Here is a 17,202-nt window from a genome sequence, read left to right as displayed (position 1 = left end):
AGAAATTATCGCTGCTATGCATCTGCTTCTACTGCAACTTGCACCAGTTACTTATTCTAATATCAGTTCTGGGGACTTAGGCTTAGTTACAGTAGGGAATGGGATCACTGATAGTGTTCCAATACCATCATGAAAATATCAGTTTGAAGCAGGGATTTGAATTAACTAAGGGAAACAAGGCATTCTGGGAAAGGTTTCCAGGCATAATGGGTAACAGAAGTTTCAGGAAACAGAATAGCTTCAGATAATGGTGACACACTAGACAAGCAAATACATCTTGCCTGGACTGGCTCCATGAACCATTCAAGGTAATAGAGGTTTATGTGACTTGCTGAACTGGGATCATTAACTTTCCTTTAGAAATAACAAAGTTTCTGTAGAGTATATCAAGCCGGTTGATCAGCATTCGAAATTTGCCAGGCACATTTTGCACCTGGCTATTGGCCATGTGTGACCAAGTGAAGATACCCAGACACCAGGATGGTGCCCAACATCTGGAGGTGCATGCCTGGAGATCCTTGGATCTTGCCTGTTTTCAGACACTAAGCACACATCCTGTAGAATTCTATCTGTGATATTTTATCTGCATAATCAGAATGAATTTCAGGAACCAAAAAGTTGTATTGAAAAATACAACTTTCAAACCATCCGGCCCTAAAATGGCAACTAAGCATTCCATTTTGGTGACTGTAATCCTAGTTTAAGGAGTCATTTGGTGACTTGCTTATTTACCTGAGATTTTAACACTGCTGTTGATGTAAGCACCGAACAAACCAAGACCGTTCATGAGATTAGATTTAGGTCATCTGCTTACAAGACTCCTCCACTCAAGTCAATCTGCTTTTACATGGCACTATAGCATATATGATTACGGCATGGTAGCTTTAAAACCATAGGTGAAACTTAAACGCATGAGCCAGGATCCAGAAAAAAATTCTTAAGCCCAGGAATCCAAACTGTACTAGCTACAATTGTACTAGTGCCCCAACAACTCATTTTTTTTCTTTGAACGGATTACTCCTTTATCTCATCATAACCCACTTCTGAAAACCTACTCAGTAGCAAAAGCGGTTTGTTACACTGCAGGGGACAGGGGCTACTGCTGGATATAAACATCCAAAACCACTTTGGGTTTCTGGAACAATTCATGGTTCTTTGGATGTTGGTCACAGACCAAAAGAAATTCAGTCTATGAAACAATAATTTTAAAATGTTCAACAGCATATAGTGTGAATTTTTAAAATCACTCTGAATAGGTAAGCATAACCCCATATAACCTTCACCTTCACCTACTCCAACCCAAATCACAGTAAGCTGTTCTAGTGTTGGAAATTAGCCAGGTGCCAGGAGCATTTTGCAACTGGCAGAAGCCTAACTGCAACCACGTGGAGATCTCTGGATGCCAGGTTGGCAACTGACATCTCCATCTGCAGGTAAGCAGAAGAGATTATTCACTGCATTTATATACCACCTTTTTCCTCTGAGTAATACACGATTCACCCCGCTCCTCAATCCCTAAAACGACCTTGTGGGGTAGCTTAAGAGGCTGTGACTAGCCCAAGGTCACCCAGTGAGCTTCATGACTCAGTGGGAATTTGAACACTGATCTCCCAAGTTCTAGTCCAACACTCTAATCACTACATCACACTGGCTTCCTAAAGCACTTTTGCTATGGGGCAGCTATATAAATTAAGTAGGTAAATAAATATGCGGAAAGCAAAATGCCATTTAGAGAAGGATCTGAAATATTTTTCTTGAAGCTTGAATCTCTTTTATTCTGGGTTGTTTTAGTTGATGCTTTAATGTGTGAGATCTTTTCTTTAATATATATAGCAGCATAGAAATGAAAATAGTAGAATAGTAGTAGTAATAAAAATATTACTTTTAAAAAGAATGGTGCCTAGACATTTGTTTGTGGCAACTGTAACATAGGTTTAAGGTGAAATTTGGTGATTAGGATATTTATCTGAGTTGCTTACACTGGTTCTACATACAAGAAATATATTGACGTAGGAGTGTGACACTCATTGTACTATGGAACAGTAACATTTTAGGAGACACTGGTGCACCCCTTTAAAGGACCATCTGGATCAGAAATTCATTCTAATAGCCAGTACTTTACTTTGAAGCTGTCCGGATAAAAGCCACCACCATCCTGCCACAAGTTTAAATTACTTCTTAAGCTCATCAATTTCACTCAGCAACACTGCATGCTTCATGAAAAGGCATTTGATTACCATAAAAACATCACTTCAAAACAGAGGATGCACTTGCTACAGTCCTACTGTGTGTATGGGGGGGGGGGAATCCTCTCCCTCTGTCTGCACATGTATTTTCTGAAAATATGAGTATTAACCATTCACAGTGAAATTAGTTAGAATTACTTATAACTGTGTAAAAGTGAAGTTAGTTTCAGCTATAAAACTTATTTTGAAAGACAAAGCAAAATAAGCTTCACTTCTATTTATAGAGGGCTCAACCACTAGTTAGAAAGCTTTCTAAGAAATTACGGAGTAGAAGCACTATTCCTTCAAAAGTTTTTATCGACAAGCACATGTTTGCAAGAGAGATGAAGCTTGTAAAGGAATCACCATTTAGGCCAAAAGACTGCAATTTTCAAATTGTCGCTTAATGTTGAAGGGTTTAATCTTTTTGTGCCTTTGACACTACTGGTTACTTCATGTCCCAGGGTTACCGCTCTGCTAGGAAGCCTTTTAAACAGAAACACGTGAACTGTTATTTGGCATACGCTTTTAAAGAGGAATTACACTAACTCCGAGGATTCCAGTTGCAAGTTTATTTAAACACTTCCCTTGGAATTTCTGTGACTACCTAACTCTCACAAAACCTTCCAGTTAAATACAGAGGAGGATGGAAGGATGAAAGCTTACACTCAAGCATGGGCTGGGCTCAGGATTCTTGGAACGCAGAAAACTCTATTGGCGTAAGCACTAAAGTATGTTCAGCACCAAGGTTATTTTACTTGTGAGCCACAGGTTAGACAATTGCTGATACATCACCTGATTGCCATGTTAAAAGGAAGGACTTTGATGAGGGCTTCAAGACAGACATAACCTACAAAGACCACCTTCCTTTTTTGGTCTAGTCTTCCCATCTGTTCTGCAGCCTAGCAAACAGAATCCTTTTGACTCACATACATTTCTCACTCATGGCAAGTTCTGGAATTTTCCACTGGCAGCTGACACGCCATCTAGCGGGCATGCATCCTAACTTCTTAACAGAAAAGGAATTAACTGTTTCCTTATGAAGCACTAAGCTGCAGAGCAATCTGTATTACGTATTACTTTTCACGAAGCTATCACACTGATTGCTGTGGAAATTAAAGCCTTGTATTTCCCATCATGTAAAGAGGAAAACATGCAAAGTCTCTTCAAAATGTAGGCATCTTTGTTATCAGGTCACAAAACACATTTTTCATCCCTATGAACAGTCCTTTACCTTTGCCAATTATGTACATGCTTAGACAAATACATGGGTGCAAGCCAAGGGGAAACACCGCCATGAGCACTTTCTGTCAACTCTACCTGTGACTGTTTGTGTCACGGGGGTTGTACTGAAGGACACACAACAGATATGAAGATAACTATTGATGCAAATTAAATACTAAGGTATCTCAAACAGTTGTGACATAAGCGGCGGGGGACGGGGACGTAACGTCCACACAGACTTTCTGCTACCTGCCTACAGCAGGGATGGGTAACAAGTGTTGGTCCAGATATTTTGGACTACAACTCCCACCATCCCTGACTGCTGGCTGGGACTGATGGGAGCTCAAGTCCAATAACAACCGGAGGGTCTTTGGCGTCTGTGAGATTTTGCACTAAGAAAACAAGGCAAGCTGCTGGTCTCGTCATCATTATTATTTTGGGGGGGGGTGCAGCACTGTTTAGGAATACATGTACGGAACTGCAATAAGGTGAAGAACCTTGTGTACTGCAGTGCAACCTATTCTAACATATCATTAATCTCTTCTTGTCTACAACTAAAGCCCAGCCTGCTTACTACAATCTCAACCATGAATTTTCTGGGCAGCTGAAGGCACGCTACTTACAACTTCAGTCTAATATAGTGGTACCTCTGGATACACACACTGCTGGTTGCGTATCCTTTGCGTTACGCATGCGGCAAACCTGGGTGCATGTGCATAACAGGCACCTCTGGTTGCGAATTCCTCAGGATCCGACCGAAGCTCCGGAACGGATCCCATGTACAACCAGAAGTACCACTGTACTAGTCTGTTAATTCAGGGTTGCTGTGACTGTAATTATTTAACATACATAGCTTTGGGCACTCATGACATGCTAAATAAATGCTTGCTTTAAATTACTGGTTTTTAATTGTTGGCTGCTCTGAAAGTCCATTTAGGGTTAGAGAGCAGGGTGGAAATCCCTGTAAAAGAAATAAAATACTCAAGAGAACAATTTAGCCATAGGTAAGTACTTTGAACAGGACAGTTAGGCATGAGCTTAAGGCTGCAATTCTATACACTTAGTGGGGCTTAGCTTCCAGGTAACTGTATATAGGATGGAATTGGCAAAAGATCCCTGCATTGCAGAGGGTTGGACTAGATAACCCTTGGGGGTCCCTTCCAACTCTACAATTCTATGAAATGCATGCTGAACTCCTAATCCAAACATGTACAGCTTCAAACTGCTTACCTTTGGCTCCTTTGTGCCCTACAGTTTTATGTTGAACGCTCAGACTTTCATAATTAGCTGTCTGGGTGCTTTACTAAATAGTAATAAAGACAAAATGCAAAAAGTAGCTTGCCATTTTTTTAAATGGGCGGGAATCACCTAACCAGCCCCATCAGCAGAAGCTATGTGCAAGGACTTCAGCTTGCGCAACAGGGCTTCCTGTTCATATGCCCACCAAAATTGGCTCAAGGAAGGACCCTCAGAATAGCAGGCAGGGAAAGAGGGGAGAGTATTTGAATTGACATGCTGAAAATGCTTGGACACATAGAGCAACTGGAAGAGTGCAACACTGAATTCTACCCGTTGTAAACATTTTACTATACTACTCAATACGCTTTCCTAACAAATTTTTGCCCAATGTTGAAATTAAAGGTGGTTTTCATTCATTTCCATGAAGGAAATGACAAAACTAAAGAGCTATCTATTTCCAGTATTCTATTCCTGATAGTGGTAAGACATACATCTCTGTAAACGTACAAGAAGGCTTGAAAGCAATGTCCATCCTCTATTTGCCCCTGATATTTGCTATCATTTAGCTATAAATGGCCAATAACTACTGGGACACCATCTTACACAAAGTACTTATTTTGGCTGTAATCACTGCTTAAAGCCACTTTATCCTAACACAGTATTTCTAACAAGAAAGGAACCGGAAACAATTCAGAACACATCAATGTTTCTATGTATATCAATAGGGCACACGGTACCTAGTATAGTACTGTAATGATTTATGGCAGCAGAAGTGAGGGTGTAAGAACAAGTAGAAGAAAAATAAAACAAAGCATTATGGAGCCACTATTTCATATGAATAATTAAGAGTAGAAATGCCAGAAGGAAAACCCTAAATGTTAGACCATCAATTGCACAGTGGTACCTCGGGTTACATACGCTTCAGGTTACAGACTCTGCTAACCCAGAAATAGTACCTCGGGTTAAGAACTTTGCTTCAGGATGAAAACAGAAATCATGCTCCGGCGGCATGGCAGCAGCAGGAGGCCCCATTAGCTAAAGTGGTGCTTCAGGTTAAGAACCGTTTCAGGTTAAGAACGGACCTCCGGAACGAATTAAGTACTTAACCTGAGGTACCACTGTATGTTATTTCCCTACTGCTACTAAGGACAAATGCAAAACCTAGAAACTATAAGGTACCTAATAAGGGTGTCTAATGCTGCAGTGAACTTAAGAAAAGTAGGCATACTTTTCACAGCATAGTAATGACCAACGTAACTTGGGAGCTACAAGATGTCTGACTTCAGAAATCTAACCAGGGGGAAATCACAATGAAAGAGTTATGGTACGCATTCCTCTGTGTATCCCTGGCCTTTATGCTATCAAGTGCCTTGGCTAGGTCTGATGCAAAATTCCCCATCCAAACTATGGTTTACTGAAGCAGGAATAACTGATGACCTCAAGCACTTCCTTTCTCTCCCCACCCCTTGGCTATAGAAGACACTTCCTGGTTTGTTAAACCAATTTTCCCATGATGTCTGAACTGATCATGAGTTGCAAATTTTCTCTTAGGGAGTGCTTCAGCCAGTTGCATGGGGTAACTTATTTAACAAACAAGGAACTCCTGCAACTGGGTATGTGACGAGAGGAGTACTGTAGAGAGAAAGGATTCAAACTCTCCAGCAAAAAAGCTTGGATGATTAGGTCAGACAGGAACATTGCACGTGCACCCCTGAACAAGCAAGCAATAATACAGTATATTCCCCTCTTGGACCAAGTTGTGGCTGTTTCTTAAAATGCATCCATAAGCAAGCATTAATGCAAACAGGATAATGGAATGGATAGTTGGATCCAACAAAAGTTGTTGTGTGTTTTTATGCCCTGTGGTGACAACAACAAAGAAAAATATAGACTAAGAATCAAACAGGATAGGAACAGATGAAGACAGGCACATGGACAGTAAAGAGGTTATTGAAAAAGTCAAAGAAAACAGAACAAGCTAAAGTGTAAGACATTCACTCACACATAGCTGATTAAAACAAAAAAATTTCCTTCCAGTAGGCACCTTAAAGACCAACTAAGTTAGTTCTTGGTATGAGCTTTTGTGTGCATGCACACGAAAGCTCATACCAAGAACTAACTTAGTTGGTCTTTAAGGTGCTACTGGAAGGGAAAAAAAATTTGTTCTGACTATGGCAGACCAACACGGCTACCTATCTGTAACTGGAACATAGCTGATTAGTTTCAATACTCTCTGCCTTTCTCCCTTTTAAAATACATTGCAAATCTTCAGGGCTTCAAGCACACTGGCTTGGACACATGACTGAGCAAATCCCAGTAAATTCAAGAAGACTAACAAGTAACTGTGTACAGTACATGATCACACTTTCATACTGCTTAATACTTGTTTAATTATTTTGAAATCACAATACAATTCGATTTTGCAGCTTGTTCTGTTTAATAAATATAGATAGGCTATATTCAGATATGGAAGCTAAAAGCAAAGTATATAAACACCAAATATCATTTGATAACTACACCGATCTGACCATATAAAGTTATTTACTGACAGTGGCTTACTTCAGGGAAGCATAAGGTTGCATTCAGTAGTGGCCTACCGTCAGGATAACTTTAAGACAAAACACACAATTTTCACCAAACCCCATACTAATTGCAGCCCTCTACACCGTATCCTATTTTGCACCAGGGTCCTTCAACCCTCATGATAAACTTTTGAATGGGATAGATGTCTTCACTTGCTGGAGTGTACTGGCAAAAAATCAGGTGCTCCGTCATATACACAGTTCAATTTTATTGTACTTCTATTTTTGGCCTTTCAAGTGAACTGTAGCACAATCCTATTCATGTTTACTTAGATGCAAGTCTTACTGAGTCCCCCAGGTAAGTGTAACTGCAGCCTGACAGCAGATCTTCAAACCTGATACTGATTTTTTTTTCTGCTTTGGTCTTAATGTCCATTTACAATCCATCGAATAAGAATAAGAATAAAACAATGCTGCATTTTACAAGTCAGATCTGCTTGACTATGCATCCCACTACAATGGGTAATAACTCTTAATGTCTCAGGCAGAGGTATTTCCCTCCTCCGATTCTTCAACTGGAGAAACAAGGAATTGCATCCACAGCCTTGTGCAAGAAAAAAATGTACACTGCTCTAAACTTTGCCACCAGCAGCCTGCATCATAAAACAAGGCTGTACCCAGGATTTTTACCAAACTGACATACAAACACTGCAAGTTTCAATCCAAATCTTTTTAACTATTCCAGTTAAAAGTACTGTATCTTAAATATCTCAAAGCCACTGCCCAGAGCACTGAGATGTGCATATTTCATTCACAACTATCTGAAATGTTCAAGTATTGCTTTGCACTAACTGTAGGCAAAGTAGGGCTCTGCCTGCCCATCTCAAATTACAATTAAGAGTTGAGAACAGAAATGTGTGCTCCCCATCCCATTCCAGGTGACTGATGTTGCAGGGAGCCAACAAAGTACTTGTTTAAGAAAGTGTTTCACATACACACTATGCCCAATCCTTTTCCAACGATTACAGAACTTTCTGCATCAAATGAGAGCACTACAAGAAAATTCATCTTTGTTTTTTTTATCTCCTACACTTTGGGAAGTTCAAAATATTTGGGTTCTACCTGGGGATGGGGCTTTCTGCAGCAACGGTCAATAACTCTTTCTGAATTCCTGTGCATTTATTTTTTTCTTGATGACACCACTCTAATTTGTTTAAAATTACAAAACCTGCAAAAAATGTGTGCTTCATGACCCATTTTCTACTTTCTGCCATTACTAACCGACAACACTTGACTTTAAAATAAGCTGTAGCTGAGTAGTTTTCTGCGTGTAGAATAGGATTCAAGACACCACATGTTGAAACTCAAGTAAAATGGTTTTAACATTTCGTTTATTAGACATCACAGTAGCATCATGCAATACAGAACTAGGCTATGTAGTATTATCTCTCCTGAGATTTCCAACATTTGTAATTTTAAACATGTATGAAAGTGTTTGAGGGGGGAAATAGAGTCTAAATTGAATCATATCAACTCAGAGTGGGTTTCATGACCTATCAGAATGATTCCCTATCGGTTACTAAACCACTGGAGTAGAACAGTTGTCCAAAATATTCCAGCAAGCAAATATATCAAATTTACAGTTGGCATATTTATCACAGCTGAAACTTTCTAAATCTTAAAAAAATCAAGCAGAAAATGAATGAAAATGTTTCTCAACATTAAGGGGGGGAGCACATGTAAGAAAATATTAAGTAGGATGAATTCCTGCAGAATCATACAAGTGTGGTGGATATTGTATGAATTAAGTTCAATACAGTATTTCTTTTAACTGCAGAGTACATTAACTGTGATAAAATGCACATCTTTCCTGACAGGTGTTTATACTCTTGACACTGAAAACACTGTCAACTCTTTAAACAACCATAGTTCAAGGAAGCAACCTCAACCAGACATACTTGGAAGCTATGGTTCTTTCATTTTTCTAGGATGCTCTGGCTTCATTGCACATTGCAATAAATGTGTTGATCGGTTGCTATCCAACTGTTTCCAGTTCCCATCAAAACACTCTAGAACAAACACAAAATGTTAGTAGACTTATTTTGGTCTTGCTTTTTAAGCAGCTATCTTTTAAATGCGTTTTATAGCTTCTGCCTAGTTCTCAGTTCATTTTAGCATCTATCACCAGAGCACATAGAACCACTTTTGTTCAGGTGAAGGAAGTGGTGTTTGAGATCCTGGGACAAAAACCTGAATTTAGTACTCTTATAGCACAAAGCATGACATCAGGGAGGGAGTTAATAATGTAAATGTAGGTCACACCATACTGCACATGTGGCATTTTTCTTTATCTGACACATTGCCTCCACTAAACATTGAAATTCTGAGAATAAAATTGGCAGGTGCCACAGGATGAACTTGTAGGAGTTGTTTGTTTCCCCCAAGAACTTGAGTTTTTATCTCCTAATTGTCACAGATATCTGCAATACTTCTTCAACAAGAAACAGTGCCTGAGGAAAGGCAATGCATATTTGGAAATTCCTAACGATGAACTGCACCACACAAGAAACAGCCATGCAAGTAAATAATATACATGGCATCCCCAATCACAAATGAGTTGAAGTGTAGTTCCTTTACTCATCATGAAGTTTTATGTTCAAACCTGGAACAAAGTTTAATGTTAAACCTAGAAAAGGCTTAAAGCATCCTCACTGCATTGTAGTTACGTCCCTTCCTTTAAATCACCACCTTGATTTTGGGAAGCAACTTCTTAACTACCATCAGGCTGCTTCAGTGGCACGGATACAATCAACCTCCATGACTTTTAGCAAAAGCTTCAGGGGGGTAAGGTGCATCAAGAACGGCAGAGATTTTAGGTACCACATCAGGATGACACTTTTGGTCATCGTTTTCCAGGAAAGCAGATGGAAGTGGCCAGATTCTTTAAATCAATGCTCTCTGCTCTCTTAAATCTTTGCCTGTGCTGCTGTCAGAGCAACTGAGCCTGCAGTGATAGGCCCATTTTCCCAGGCCTATAGAAGGCGCTGTGTGGCAACTCCATTCCGTGCATCTGGGGCCCTCCCCCCCCCCTCTGCAGCAGCCTTACCCAGTGAAAAGAATGCGCCCCCTACTGACTTGCATGCTCATTTCTCCATTCCACCGACTTGGCTGCGGTGCAGTTTGGGTGGGGGCTGGTATTTTTTTCCTTCGATGGCCACAAACCCCAAGCAACGGTAGTTTTAACATGAAGCCACGCGCTGATTACGCACACGCCTAAGTAAAACTGAACTGGGGATGGGGGAGACGGACAGATACATAAATAGTCACAGCACCGGAGTAGAAAGGCACGTTAGAGGGAAAGGCACGTTAGAGGGAAAAGTGCCTGGTGGTGGTGTTTGTCTGCGACAGAAGCAGAAGGCAACCTCCTTTTCCCTCTTCTTTGTCTGAAATATAGGTTAGAAGAACTACTGCGCGGGATGGATGCAGTAAACAAGAGTTACGGGGGTGGATGGGTGCCTGTTACTCGCTTGGAGCTGCTACTCGGCTACAGCTACGAATCCCGCCTTTTCCAGTACACCCGACACCTCTAAGTAGGAAAGGGAGGGGGGTCGCAGAGGAGGCGGCCGTTCTCCATTCATTGCACCGCAGCCTGCTCTAAATTTCCAGCGCCAACTCTGCAGTCGTAAGGGGGCTTTCCTCGCTTCCTCTCCTTCCCCCCCGCGCATCTCCTCTCCTTCCAGCGCACATGCTGGAGGAAAAGGCGAATCTCCGAGCATGCATGCCGGAGCGGACGGGCTGCATTCGCCATCCTCTTGCCCACCCCCCCCACGCCCGCCCGCCCGCCCGGCTCGTTCGTTCGTTCGTTCCCTCCTTCATCGGTCCACGGTGCAGCCCATGCAATCGCGGTCGGGCGCAACATCCATGTGCCGCCTCCCTGAAAGGAACGGGAGGTGGGGGGAAGAAAGCGAGAGAGCGCGATGCAAACGGAGAGGCGTCCGGAGTTAAGGCAATCAAGGGAGAGGAAAGCCGGCTACGGAGGCGTCCTCCCGCGCCTTACAACCCGGCCTCGGACGGATGGAGATGAAGAGGAGGAAGAAAGGAGGGAGGGACCGGGAGCGAGTGCTTCTTAGCGGCATGTGCAAAGATGCGAGCATCGGAGGCCGCCGGGCCCGGCTGCACCGGAGGAGGAGGAGAAAGAAAGCAGGCGGCGGCGGCGGTGAAGGGAGGGCGAGGGAAGGGAGGGAGGGTTGCGCGGGGCTCCCGCGCGCGCTCAGGCACCTACCTGGCTGGGACTCGCGCTCCCTCCTCAGCAGCGGCGGGCGCTCTTTCCCCCGGCGGCGGCGGCGCTGCTGCTCCTGTTAGCGGCTCCCGGCAGGGCGGGCGGGCAGCGGAGCCGGCGGTGCGGGGGAGACAAAGGGGGCTGGATGGCGGGCTGCGCCGGGGGGGGGGCCGGCAGGGCGGGGGCTGGGCCCTCAGCGGGGATGAGGGGGCGGCGGCGGCGGCAGCGGCTCCGTCAACGGGGCGAGGGGCGTCGGGCTCCGGGCCGCGGGGAAGGGGAGGGGGGGCTCCCTAGGCGCCCTGCAGACAATACAGCCGGGTCCCTCCTGCCCAGAACCTGCCCTGGCCAAGATGGCGGCCGAGAAAGAGCGGAAGTGACGCGGAGCGCTCATTAGCATATGGGACTCATTGTCCGGCCGGAGAGGAGGGGGACTCGCGGGCACGGGCGCACACGCCCCCCCTTCCTGTGAGGGGCATTGAGCCGGGAGGAGGTCGGACCCCGGCAATGGGACTTTTTTTTCCTTCCTTCCCTCAGTCGCGCCTCCCCTCCCGGCGTGAGGAGAAGCGGGCCCTTTAAAAAAGTAGGTGGGTGGGTGAGGGGAGCGGGTTACATAACCCCGTCAGAGTGGGGGGATTCTCGCGAGAAAGGCAGCCGGCGGCGGGATCTGCCCCGGCTCCGCTAGGAGGCGCCGCGCCCTGCGGCTGGGGCCGGAGAGAGAGGAACGCGGAGCCGCCCGCTTATCCCTCCGCCGCCCCCAGCCGGCACTACATCTTTCCCTGAGGGGAGGAGGGGAAGGGGGTCACCACGCCGGGGAAGAGGTGGCGCGCGGGAGGGGGAAGAGCCCGGAGTGAGCCCGCGGCCACGTGACTCGGGAGTGAGCCCGCCACGTGACCCCAGCTTCACCTGAGCGAGCATCCTGACACCTCGTGCCGCTAAGCTGCTGGTCACACGCCTTTGCACTAGTGCAAGAGCCAGTGTGAGGAGCAGAGGGTGGCAGAGGCATCCTTGTGCCACAGTCTGGCGGCTGCTCTTGGAATAACGCAGCAGAAGCCTTTTGTGTTGTGAGCTACCAGTAGTGTGCCTCACACCTCCCAGTAACAGGCAGCCAGATTTGTTCCTGCACAATGGTGATCACCCATCAGCATGCGACATGGCACCATTGACGCGCCATCAAGAGAGAACGGGTGAACTGCTGCACATCACATCATGGTGGCATTAACAGATAGCATACCAGTGGTGTTTTTTATTGGACAGGCCTTTATTTCATTAGCATGGGCTACTAAGCATTTACATTACCTAAAATAAAAAAAAAATACAGAATGCAGTATAGGATGCACGTGCAAAAGAGGATCAAGATCTTGCAGCTGATAGCAAAGTAAACATGAGCCACCAATGTGGTACATCTGCTAAAAAAGCTAACACACTCTTAAGGCTGCATTAACAGATGCATAGCGTGAGAAATAATAATTACACTCCATTGCCGATCGAAAGGTCGGGGTTCGAATCCCCGCGGCGGGGTGCGCTCCCGTTGCTCGGTCCCAGCGCCTGCCAACCTAGCAGTTCGAAAGCACCCTCGGGTGCAAGTAGATAAATAGGGACCGCTTACTAGCGGGAAGGTAAACGGCGTTTCCGTGTGCAGCTCTGGCTCGCCAGAGCAGCGATGTCACGCTGGCCACGTGACCCGGAAGTATCTTCGGACAGCGCTGGCCCCTGGCCTCTTAAGTGAGATGGGCGCACAACCCCAGAGTCTGTCAAGACTGGCCCGTACGGGCAGGGGTACCTTTACCTTTACCTTATGCAGTGGTCAGGCCCTGTCAAAGGTACTCTGTCCACTCTGGACACGGCATTGTAAGAAGGAGGTTCGCAAACTGGAGTATGTCCAGATGAGGCCAACGAAGACAATTAACAGGTCAGGAATTCAGGTCCTATGAGGAGCCATTGAAAAAGCTGAGTATGTTTAACCTAGAGAAGATAATTTTAAGTATAGACACAAGAGGTATCTAAAGGGCTGTTGTGTAGGTTGGGGAGGACTTGTTCTCGGTTCCTCCACAAGGCAGGACTAGAACCAGTGGGTGAAAATTGCAGAGAACCATATTTCAGCTAAACCTTAGGAGAAACTTCAAGTCGGTATGAACTACAATGGTACCTCGGGTTACATACGCTTCAGGTTACAGACTCCGCTAACCCAGAAATAGTACCTCGGATTAAGAACTTTACTTCAGGATAAGGACAGAAATCGTGTAGTGGCGGCAGCAGCAGCAGGAGGCCCCATTAGCTAAAGTGGTGCTTCAGGTTAAGAACGGACCTCCAGAACAAATTAAGTTCTTAACCTGAGGTACCACTGTATTTGACAGTGGAAAGGCTTTCTCTGGAGATGGTGGTTTGTTTGTTTTTTGTCTCTGGAGGTATTTAAGCAAAGGCAGGACAACCATCTATCAGTGATGTTATGGTTACATCCTGCATTAAGGAGAGGGGTTGTGCTAGATAACCTCCACAGTACCCTTCCAATTTTATAATTCTAAGACTACACAAGCAACCTAAGCTGTGGTATTGTGGCAGGAGTGCATAATCTCAGAGATGCACCTCAGCATTTTCTTGAACACTGCAAGAGATCTTGTGGCATGCCTGTAGCATCAGGTAATACAATTACAATGAGTGCAGCAAAATGTTTTGGGCCAATCTTCGGTGACTCCTTGACAGTAACACTCAATATCGCCGAATTAGAGACCAAATATCACAGGGGAAGCCATTCTAAGGATATTTCAACTGTCACAATTTTTAAAAAGCTGCAACAGCGCAGATAGTGCAAGTTAATTTCATTGTACAAAGGTTGTACATTGACAATAAAGGTATTATTAGTATTATTAGTGACTACTGCTTTAGTAGCCCCTCACTATGCTGGCAGATGTGCCTGGGGTAATGCAGCTGCAACCACACACAGCAGCTGCAACCATACATTGCATACCGCTAGCCTAACAGTAACCATATAATAGCAGTAACAGTCTGATTACTAACTATATAGGACAGTGCAACTGTGACGTAATTGCATTGTGCATGCAATTATGTCAAGCATGCACAACAGCGTGGCTCAAGAGGTGAAAATACTAACCACACACACCAGCAGCAATAATATAAGCAGAACAATTGGGTTTTAAGCCCAGTTTTGGCACATAAACTGCTTTGGTACAGACTGAGGCACTGTTAGTAGATGGTTCCCTAGACTGGATGGATGGGAGATTGCCTGCTCTTGATAGATTTGCACTTCCTCTGAAGGAGCAGGTACGTAGCTTGAGGGTACTTCTGAATCCTTTGCTGTCGCTTGAGGCTCAGGTAGCCTCTGTGGCACAGAGTGCCTTCCATCACCTTCAGCTGGTGGCCTAGCCGTGCCCACATCTGGGCAGGGTTAGCCTAACTTCTGTGATCTAGGTTCTGGTAATCTCTAGGTTAGATTACTGTAAAGTATTACATGTAGGGCTGTCTTTGGAGACAGTTTGGAAATTTCAGCTGGTGCAGAATTTGACAGTGAGGTTGCTCACTAGGGCAAGACCGTTTAAGCATATGATGCCAGTCTTGGTGCAACTGCACTGGCTGCCAATTAGTTTCCGGGCCCAATTCAAGGGGGTGTTTTTGAGCTATAAAGCTTTAAACCGCTCAGGACCTCAATACCTCAAGGACTGCCTCTCCCCTTATGAACCTATCCAGACCCTGCAATCATCGTATGAGGCCTTTCTTTGTGTGTCTCCTCCACGAGAGAACCAGAGGGTGGCAACACGAGAACAGGCCTTTTCTGCAGTTGCTCTACATTTGTGGAATGCTCTTCTGGAGGAGGTTCATATGGTGCCTTTATTACACATCTTTAGGTGCCAGGTGAAAACTTTCCTCTTCAACTAGGCCTTTGCCTAATGCCTAATGTCCTTTTAAATGTCGGAACAAAACAAAATAAAATAATTCCTTCCAGTAGCACTTTAGAAACCAACTAAGTTAGTTACAGTGGTACTTTGGGTTACAGACGCTTCAGGTTACAGGCTCTGCTAACCCAGAAATAGTACCTTGGGTTAAGAACTTTGCTTCAGGATGAGAACAGAAATCATGTTCTGGCGGTGCGGCGGCAGCGGGAGGCCCCATTAGCTAAAGTGGTACCTCAGGTTAAGAACAGTTTCAGGTTAAGAACGGACCTCCAGAACGAATTAAGTTCTTAACCCGAGGTACCACTTTGTTGGTATGAGCTTTCATGTGCATGCACACTTCTTCAGATACACTGAAACAGAAGTCACCAGACCCTTATATATAGTGAGAGGGAGGGGAGGGGTATTACTCAGAAGGGTGGTGGGAGTTGGTGATTGGCTGATAGGTATGGTAAACCTGTTGACGACTGTTAACAACTGCAATTGGTCTTACAGGAAAAAGCAATGGGTGAGATGGCTAAAAATAGCTTTATCATTGTAGAATGAGATAAGAATCCAACGTCTCTATTCAGACCAGATCTCTCCATGGTTTTAAGTTTGGTAATGAGTTGCAATTCAGCAACTTCTCTTTCCAGTCTATTTCTGAAATTCTTTTGTAATAAGACAGCTACTTTGAGATCCTGTATAGAATGTCCTGGGAGATTGAAGTGTTCTACTGGTTTCTCTGTCTTGTAAATCCTGATATCTTTTAAATGTGTTTGTGAAGGGGGAACAGTTTTGGTTTGGTTTGTTCTTGTTTCCATTGTGTACTTTCTGGTTTTATTTTGTATTTTTATGTTATGAACCACCCTGAGATTTTCGGATGAAGGGCAGTATACCCATTTAATAAATAAATAAAATAATAACAGTTCCGCCATACCACTGATGCTGCTGCTGTGGCTGTATAGCACGTGTTTTTATACAGCATGCCATTAGCATCACTGTACTGGTAAGCATCATCATTATCCTTAATATATGTGATTAATTATAATATGGTTACCTATATGAAGGAAAGTTATTAGTATATCATTTCATTATCCCAGCGTTTCCATCTCAGTCTAGCAGAGGGCACCGTGCAGATATTACTATAAATGAGTTGCAATGTGGAACAAAGTGTTGGGGTGGCGGGAAAAGTTGCTTGGACAGAGGAAACACTAGGGGGTGGAGGGCAGATTTTCCTTCCTCCCCAATAATGTTCCTAAGCAGGCCTGGTATCAGCGCCCAGCACTTTGAACAGCAGGACCCACCTGGACTATGCAGAATTAGATAAATTAACAGGAAGGATTTGAAATCTGCGGGATCAGAGGTTCTTAGAGGACTGGAGTAAATATATGAACTATTGTAATTGTGATGAACAGATTACACTAGTAGGACTGCAAGAAGTTTTGTAAATCTGAAATATTACAAGAAAGACTATGAAAATAATTATTGGTTAAGGACAATTAAATGCAATATAGAAATTAAGAAATGCAGAATAAGTGATAAAGAACGGAAAATCATAAGAGGTGTTGATGGAAGTCTAAAACATTGTATAAGATGAGAAGATATGTTGAGAAGTATGAGAAGATTTGTTGTATGACTATTGGAACTGATATGTTAAAAAATCAATAAAAATGTATATATATATAAATAACAGCAGGACCCGCCATCTTGATTTCTGACTGTGCTCTGGAGTGACACTAAACTGCACTCTCCAGGATGTTGTGGCAAATTTAAAATGGCAGTCATGAGCCTGATCCTGGGAGGACCCACTGACATTGGCAGATAAG

At 44.0% G+C, this 17,202-nt stretch overlaps 1 protein-coding gene across 13 annotated transcripts in view; it reads right to left on the bottom strand.

Moving 5' to 3' along the window:
* Window positions 1-12,240, bottom strand: part of ADNP (activity dependent neuroprotector homeobox) — a 48,668-nt gene extending 36,428 nt beyond the window's left edge. For 4 of the 13 annotated variants that reach the window (XM_083744134.1, XM_083744136.1, XM_083744124.1 and 1 more), the window contains exon 1: window positions 11,493-12,167. The gene's annotated coding sequence lies outside the window, so the exon portion shown is untranslated. Of the gene's footprint in view, window positions 1-9,168; window positions 9,280-11,492 lie in introns of all 13 variants that reach the window. The other 9 variants (XM_083744133.1, XM_083744132.1, XM_083744127.1 and 6 more) reach the window with 7 other exon arrangements.
* Window positions 12,241-17,202: the final 4,962 nt, after the last annotated feature.

This window comes from Podarcis gaigeae (genome assembly GCF_964106915.1).
Source record: "Podarcis gaigeae genome assembly, chromosome: 6".
Classification (NCBI taxonomy): domain Eukaryota; kingdom Metazoa; phylum Chordata; class Lepidosauria; order Squamata; family Lacertidae; genus Podarcis; species Podarcis gaigeae.
The sequence above is the reverse complement of the archived record's forward strand: the minus strand, read 5'-3'. Positions and strand labels throughout refer to the sequence as shown.